A 9,215-nucleotide genomic window follows, 5' to 3' on the forward strand; every position below is an offset into this window, starting at 1 on the left:
TTTGAAAAAATAACATGATATTATACAAGTGAAGTATGAGCACACATTGCTTTGCATCTTATAAACAGAACCAAGCCTTAAAAATACACTGTGGACCACCCCTTTAACTTCACTGTTTTTACAAATTTAAGTGGATTAAACATAAAACAATTGAGTAAAAAAAAAACTTCAGCTCATTGTAAATAAGTAGTTTGAACAAGCAGCAAAAATTTGGTATTTCTGTATAACTTGCGTTTAAAATGTGTCTAATTTATTCTCCTGTTTGACATATTTAAAAGAAAATACTGGACATTTTACTCCAAATTTGAGAACAGGTGCTAATAATTTTGACTTTAACTCGGACTACATGATGCAAACAAGACAAGACCACAAAATACAAATAAAAAATCCTCCACACACAAAATACAAACCGCTAGTTTGTCTTTATTAAACGTTATATACAATACACATGCTGCAAGATTTCCTGAAAATACAAACTCCTCCATTCCCAAACACAAATGATCACCATCAGGCTTTTAAACACTGAGAGAACATTCTTGTGTTGCTTTCAGATTCTGTTTTCAAGGCTTTTCTCGGCTTCTTTGCTGCGCTGGCCCGACATTATTGTAACTGTGCAGCAAAAAACAGCATGTGCCCTTGCTGACGCTCGGTTTGGTTTGTGCTTCTTTGCAGTGGTGGCACTGGGATCTAAACAGCTCATTAAAATGGGCTCTGATTTATTTTTGAATGATCGCATTATAATACTGTGTTTTCTTCTGCTTTAACCCTTGATTATGAATCGTATCTCAGAGTGAAATTAAATACTAGACATGCTTCAGTGGGTAAAACTGATTGGAAAAGCATTGATTATTTGTAGAGGGCATCAGATACAGTACATTATGCTGCACTGTGTGTAGAAAATAGTTAGTATTTTATAAATTTTTTATTAAAGAGAAAGGAAAAGTTTTGCACAATATGGTCAATATTTTAAGTTTAGGATGTGAACTAACTGATTGTTTACACAATTTGCATCGATCTATTCCCTATTTCCATCTGTATATATGTATAAAGTGGGGGTCAAAAGTTTGGAATTGGTTTTGCTAAGTCTGATTTTTAAAAAATGTATTTATCTACAGGTGAAGTCAGAATTAATAGCCATCCTTTGATTTTTCTTTTCTTTTTTAAATATTTCCCAAATTATGTTAAACAGAGAAAGGAAATTTTCACAGTATGTCTGATAATATTTTTTCTTCTGGAGAAAATCTTCTTTGTTTTATTTCGGCTAGAATAAAAGCAGTTTTTAACTTTTTAAAAACCATTTTAAGGTCGAAATTATTAGCCCCTTTAAGCTATATATTTTTCTCGATAGTCTACAGAACAAACCATTGTTATACAATAACTTGCCTATTTACCCTAACCCTAAAATAAATCAGTTATTAGAAATGAGTTATTAAAAATATTATGTTTAGAAATGTGTTGAAAAACTTGGGAAAAAATTAAACAGGTACACCAATAATTAAGGGGGGCTAATAATTCTGACTTCAACTGTATATAACGGATCACAAATCTCATGGATCGGACCACATCATGGTTTTTAGTGATAGATCGAACCATTTTTTGGATCAGCGTAAAGGGGAGGAGACAAACGTAACATGTTGAATAAACATCACAAATGTTCAATTATTAATCTTGCAGCTTACACTGAATGCATTAATGCAGGCTAAACAAGTAATGACAGAAAACACCTTTAATAACCTAAGAAACCCACCATATCCCAAATGACTAACCAAAACTTCTTCCGTCATTATGCGATTGTTACAAATTTAGGATTAATCTACAAGTTAAAAATATATATTAATCCGTGGGTCACATGTGTTCCGAAACATGGGTTGTGATCCGTTACATGCATTAATGCAGGCTAAACAAGTAATGACAGAAAACACCTTTAATAACCTAAGAAACCCACCACATCCCAAATAACTAACCAAAACGTCTTCCGTCATTATGCGATTGTTACAAATTTAGGATTAATCTACAAGTTAAAAAATATATTAATCCATGGGTCACGTGTGTTCCGAACCATGGGTTGTGATCCGTTACATGCATTAATGCAGGCTAAACAAGTAATGACAGAAAACACCTTTAATAACCTAAGAAACCCACCACATCCCAAATAACTAACCAAAACTTCTTCTGTCATTATGCGATTGTTACAAATTTAGGATTAATCTACAAGTTAAAAAAATGTATTAATCCATGGGTCACGTGTGTTCCGAACCATGGGTTGTGATCCGTTACATGCAATAATGCAGGCTAAACAAGTAATGACAGAAAACACCTTTAATAACCTAAGAAACCCACCACATCCCAAATAACTAACCAAAATGTCTTCCGTCATTATGCGATTGTTACAAATTTAGGATTAATCTACAAGTTAAAAAATGTATTAATCCATGGGTCACGTGTGTTCTGAACCATGGATTGTGATCCGTTACACCCATAATATATATATATATATATATATATATATATATATATATATATATATATATATATATATATATATATATATATATATATATATATATATACATGAGACAGTTCTTTTAAATTGTAAAAATATCTCATAATCCCACCTGTCATCATCAGACTTTTCAAAATAATTCCAATAATAAAATAATAATAATAATAATAATAATAATAATAAAATTCCAAACTTTTGACTATAGTAAGTCCAGTTTCCAACACTGATTTAATGGAAAATGAACTGCAATGTACATGATCTTAGCAATGAAAGGCAATAAATGATACTAACACATTCCCGTATCACAGAGACACTATCACATTATAACAATGGACTATTATAGACAACAGAAAACATCTTAAACAATACGGTATGACAGTTTTCACACACTGTGCACCTGCTTGGTGAACAACACATATAATACATAAATGCTTACAATACATCTGAAGTACAAACAGTGAATAACAGCAACGTTTCTCTTGTGTACTTTACATTAAGGCATGGGGTTTCATCTCTGCAGCAACAGATTACACAGATTTTTGTAAATTACACAGTATTTAACTGTAATATGAACTCTGTTTTACTTTAGGACAGGTATGCAGTATGTTACTGTATTTGAAAGTTGCACTGTAAAAATTACTGTAAAGATAAACAATACTGAGACTACATATACAGGAAGATAGATGGTGCCGTAAATGTAAATAGGGTCATTTTTTGCTGTAATTGATTTACAGTAAGTTGCTGTAGATTCTATTAATGGTGTTCAGACATGACTATTGCTGATTTTTGTGTCATATTTTGCTTATAGAATTTTTTTTTTATAATCTTAAGACATTGTTGGGTGATTTAAAAAACGAAAAATCTCTAATAATTTGTCTTCGGTTTCTCTTAAGTAAATGCTTCTCAGAATTTCTATTTCCTTCTTTATTTTAATATATTTTGTGCAAGTAATTTTGTGAGAAGAATTGAGATGTTTAAATGCAGCGTTAATCCTAAAGATCCAAACAAATTCTGGTTTAAAAAACAATAAATTGAATGCTTAACTTAGGCCATGTCCACATTAAGGTACACATGAAATCAAAACTAACCATATTGATTTTGTTAGCTCACACTGCTAGTTTTGCGGCGAGGAATTCATCTGAGCTTGTCATTTAGAAAACAAAATTAGTTTACCATTGTAATCTGAAATTAAAATCTGACAATGCACTTCCTGTTTGTTTTCAGTTCAATTCTCAGATTAGGGTCTGTCTGAGGTATTGGGCGTGGCTAACATACTTAACCACGCCCCCTCCAGCTGTCAGTTTTGACCAAAAATAGAAATGGTGAGGAGGAGGAGGAGTCTGTTAGGTTGTAATAACTCTCCCCAAACTTGTTTCCTGATCTTTCAGAATGAAATGCCTACTTTACAACATCCAATCAGCTTGCAGTAGAAAATAACAAGCCACACCCACTGTTTTCCTTTTAATATTCCTTTTCTCTAGGAACTGCATCACAATACAAAAAAAAAAAAAACGAAACGCAAATTTTTCTCTCCGTTTTGGTCTTTCGTTCACACTGAGATGGCGTTTTAGAAAACAAAAACGTATCTTTTTGAAAACGCTGTCCAAAGTGAATACATTTGAAAATGCCATTTTCATGCTGCAGTGTGGTCTGTTAAAACCATAGACTGTAAAATATATAGACGTAGTATCCGTGACGTCACCCATTGGTTTCTGAAGAGCGCAAATGAAGCTACAAGTAGGCGCGGCCAAGCGTCGCCATTTTGTTCGCGCGTCATCGCACCCACGGTGGGATACCAAACAAGGGCAAAGAGGCGGAGCATGAGCGGAGCTACAGACACCTGCTGGCACTTTGCTTGGAGCTGGCAGACAGACTTTACTTTGGGAGAAACATTTAATACTTTCTTATCTGCGACTCGTTTGTGTTCTGACCACATGTGCTTGGCTGTACACTCTATCAATAAAGTGTTTAGACTTTTAAAAACACTGTAGTAATACATTGAGCCACTAAACATTGTTCTTATGACGTTTTCAACAGGAGGAAAACCCGAAATACGTCCAAACACTTCAAATCTAGTCTGTGTCCAGCATAACACTGTATAACAACGCTTCATATGACTGTTCTAGAGCCTACAGCTAATCAATCTGTCAGATTCTGGAGGGCATTACAGCTCTAAAGAACATTATAAATGATAAATGATCTTAAATAAAGCAAATACATATATAGAGATGGTATATAAGAATAGAATTTCACTCACCAGGGAAACGGAGGCCACGTTGAATGGTTTGTGAGCACAATTAAGTGCACACAGCATGCCACATCATCTAATAATTGTAGGAAATAATCCCAAAAGGCAATTGAATGTGTAAAGAAACATTAACCAAAACAAAATTGCGATGTATATGCTGAGTTCATCGGCTAATTAGCCGTAATCAGCTCAGGTGACGAGACAGCGAGCAGCGAGACCTAGCTGTCACTCAAGTGGCCACGCCCTTAATTATGCAAACTTAATATAACTTAATAAAAATGAAACGGATGAGTTATAAAAAAATTCACCCCCCTCACAGTTGTCATGAAGGTTAATCATGGCTATATGCACCAAAGCTATCTTTTGTACCAGGCTGCAAGCATGTTTTTATCAGCTGTAAAAACGGCCAATTTCCCATTGCAGTCAGAAATGACCTGGACTTCCTGGAGCCAGCCCCCCAAGACATGTCGATGAATTGCAGTTTTAGTTACTTCTGTATTGGCTTCCCGAGGGAGAGCAGGAGGTTGCCGCTTGGTTAAAACAGAGGCTTTCAAAAACAATGACGCATTTTAGTCATGTGACCAATTCAGCTAACATGCTGGACGATATTGTAAAGCAGTTTTGGATGCTGGCTGTTTTGACAGCTTTATTAAAGATTAATGTCAGTTTGTACATGTTCCATATTGCCTCTCTACAAAGGACACGATATGTTTACTGGGAGCTGTTGTTCAGCAGAGGAAGCAGACCACAGTTTTGACATTTTGCCGTGACGTTTCAAAGAGATGGAAAGTAAATAAACAGCAGGCAGATATGGCACAAGTAAAAGCGTCTTGTGTCTGTGCACATGCGCAGATCATGAACGAAAGCGTTTTCAGTCGTTTTAGAGTGAATGATAAAAAGAATTGAAAATGATAGAGTGGACATGGAGCATTTTTAGACACAGTTTTCAAATTCATCCAGATTAGAGTAGACCAGAGGTGTAGTCGGTAATACGCAGGTATACTCAGTATGCTCACTTTTTTTCCACGAGCTGTTTGGGTATTACCACTTCTGAGGATCAATAATTGCATATACCCTCTGCATACTCACTTGTTTTTCTGATTAAACTTCCCTAATTTATGTGTATTCACGTCCACATTAACTGTATACAGTATACCAAATGTTTTTTTAACTCGCATCGTAATTTGTTGCGATTGGTGCATTTTTGTTTAACTTGCGCCATTCCCCGCCCCCTAACGACTGCAGCAATTTCGTGAGTTTTTCGAAGACCACAAGTCAACTGAATGATGATGTCTCGCTGAAACGCTCAGGTAAATTTAGAAAAAAGCATGGGCGTTGCTTTAGCCCTCCAATATTTCTATTAAGCCCTCCCAAAAGTTTGGCGATTTAGCTCATGAACTGTACACGAGGTCGCCTCAGTGCCCTTTAATTTTGATATGAAAACTGATAGCTAACATAGCTAAACATAAATCATTAAATAGGATTAGACTAGTAGCGTCTCCCTTTAAAACGAACAAATTTGTTTACATCTTTTTAAATAGATAGTTCTCCCAAAAAATTAAATCTGTAACCATTGACAACATTGACATAGTATTTGTTTTTCCTTTCGTGGAAATTAATAGTTCCAGTTAACTGAAGTTCAAAAAAAATAAAAATAAATATAAATATATATATATATATATATATATATATATATATATATATATATATATATATATATATATATATATATATATATATATACATATATACATATATATACACATATATATATATATATATATATATATATATATATATATATATACATATACAAATATATATATATATGTATAATATATATATATATATATACATACAGCTATAATATATATATATAGCTAATGAATCAAGGAAACATTGACTTTCGTCGTTTCTTTGCCTACTTTCATTTCAAATTTGGGTCGGGTGTAATAGTACACCACCTTTTTTTTAGGACTACACCACTGGTGTAGACATAACCTTAGCAGGAGAACATTTAACATAAATCATTAAATAGGATTAGACTATTAGCATCTCCCTTTAAAACGAACAAATTTGTTTACATCTTTTTAAATAGATAGTTCTCCCAAAAAATGCACAGTTTTCATCATTTACTCGACCTTTACTTGTTCCAAACTGGTTTGTCTTTTTTCCTTCTGTTGAACACAAAAGAAGATGTTTTGAAGAAAGCTGGAAACCTGTAACCATTGACTTACATTGACATAGTATTTGTTTTTCCTTTCGTGGAAGTTAATAGTTCCAGGTAACTGAAGTAAAAAAAAAAAAAAAAAAAAAAAAAAAAAAATATATATATATATATATATATATATATATATATATATATATATATATATATATATATATATATATATATATATATAATGAATCAAGGAAACATTGACTTTCGTCGTTTCTTTGCCTACTTTCAATTAAAATTTGGGTCAGGTGTAATAGTACACCACCTTTTTTTTAGTACTACACCACTGGTGTAGACGTAACCTTAGCAGGAGAACTGTTATATCTCTGTACATTTATTTCATGTACATTTGAAGACTAAATTATTCACCCTCCTGTGAACTTTTCTTCCTTGAGTAAGGAAGTTTTCACAGTATTTCCTATAATATTTCTTCTTCTGGAGAAAGTCTTATTTGTTTTATTTTTTGCTAGAATAAAAGCAGTTTTTCATGTTGAAAAAACATTTTAAGATCAATATTATTAGCCCTTTAAGCATTTTTTTGACAGAAAAACACACTGTTATACAATGATTTGCCTAATTACTTTAATTAAACACAGTTAAGCATTTAAATGACATTTTAAGATGAATACTGGTGTCTTGAAAAACATTTAATAGCTATAATTTTATGTGCTGTCATCATGACAAAGATAAAATAAATCAGTTTTTAGAAATGAGTTATTAAAACTATTATGTTTATAAATGTGTTTAAATAATCATCTCTCTGTTAAACAGAAATTGAGGGAAAAATTATACAGGAGAGCTAATAATTCAGACTTTAACCGTATATGTTGTTTTCTATAATAGTATTACTACATAACTGTATATCAGAGGTATAAAGAGTACTGAGAAGTTGCACTTAACGTTGTTTCACATTTTACCTAAAAAAAATTAAATGATAACTCAAGTAGTTCTAAAAGTTTATGAGTTTCTTTCTTTAATGAACAATAAACAAGATATTGTAAAGAATGTATAAGCAGCCATTGACATCTATAGTAGAAATAAAACATACTATGGAATTTAATGGCTGCTATTTTATTTACTATACCTCAAAACTCAAACAGGTTTGAAGCAAGTAAAGAGTTAGTATTTTTAGGTGAACTCTATTGCCTATAGCTGTAAGTAAAAAGTGAATGCTTAGTAATTTAAAAACCTTTTATTCTTAGTATTTCAACACAAAAACAAAAGCGAATGCAATGTCTTTCTCAAGTAATGGAAATGAAAGTTAAACTCGTGAGCATGACTGATTTGTTAGTCACATTAGGCCAAAAAAAGAAAGTATTTTTGGAAATAATAAAGTCATCTGACATCTGTGTCATAGACAAAAAAAAAGGATTTCCAAGCAAGTGTAATGCAGATTTATTTAATTTTTAGTCATTTGGGTGTAAGAATATTTTAAATATCAAGAATATTATCAGGTATATTTACAGTAGAACAAATATCATTTGTTATTGACTTACTAAAAGTACTCATTCATACATTGCCAGCATTGCCTTTAAAGAAGAATAAATATTCTGCTTTATTTTTTCATAAATATATATGTTACACATAATGATGATGGATTATTTTGTTCATTCATATTTTGGCATCTACTTATTCTAAATATATTTGTTATATAGACACTTTAATTGTACTAAAAATGCTTTCTATGTGTATACTATAACTTAAAAATAATGTGATGTAGTCAATAAAATTAGCTGAAATTGCTAAAGTTTTCCCTTGTAAATATTATTGAGTAAAACTATAACTATTGAAGTATGTGTTATTTTTTAGGTTTTATTTTTCTGCTCCTCCACTCATCTTTCACTGGCAGCAAACTAACAGTTGGATTTGCTCAGCATATTTTTGTGAATAATTTTGATTAAAGATTACCAAAGCAAATCCAGATTATTTGTTCATCTTAAGACTAACAAAGTAAACATCGTAAATTTTCATGTCATGAGGACTCTTAAGTATAAAACAACACATTAATATAATGTGTGTAAAAGTAAAGTACAATTACTCACATGCTTTTTACACCTCTGCTGTGTACTTTATGCTTAATGATGATAAATCAGTATTTGTTTTTACTAAAACTATTTTAGTGAACCGAAAAGTTGCTGTGGACTTTTATTCCAGTGCAGTGATGTACTTCCAACTGAAACTGAATATTAAGTAGGGGGCGGGATTTTCATTTTTGTGCTCCTCCTCCCATCTTTCACTGCCAGCAA

The sequence above is a fragment of the Danio aesculapii genome, chromosome 8 (assembly GCF_903798145.1).
Source record: "Danio aesculapii chromosome 8, fDanAes4.1, whole genome shotgun sequence".
Lineage (NCBI taxonomy): Eukaryota > Metazoa > Chordata > Actinopteri > Cypriniformes > Danionidae > Danio > Danio aesculapii.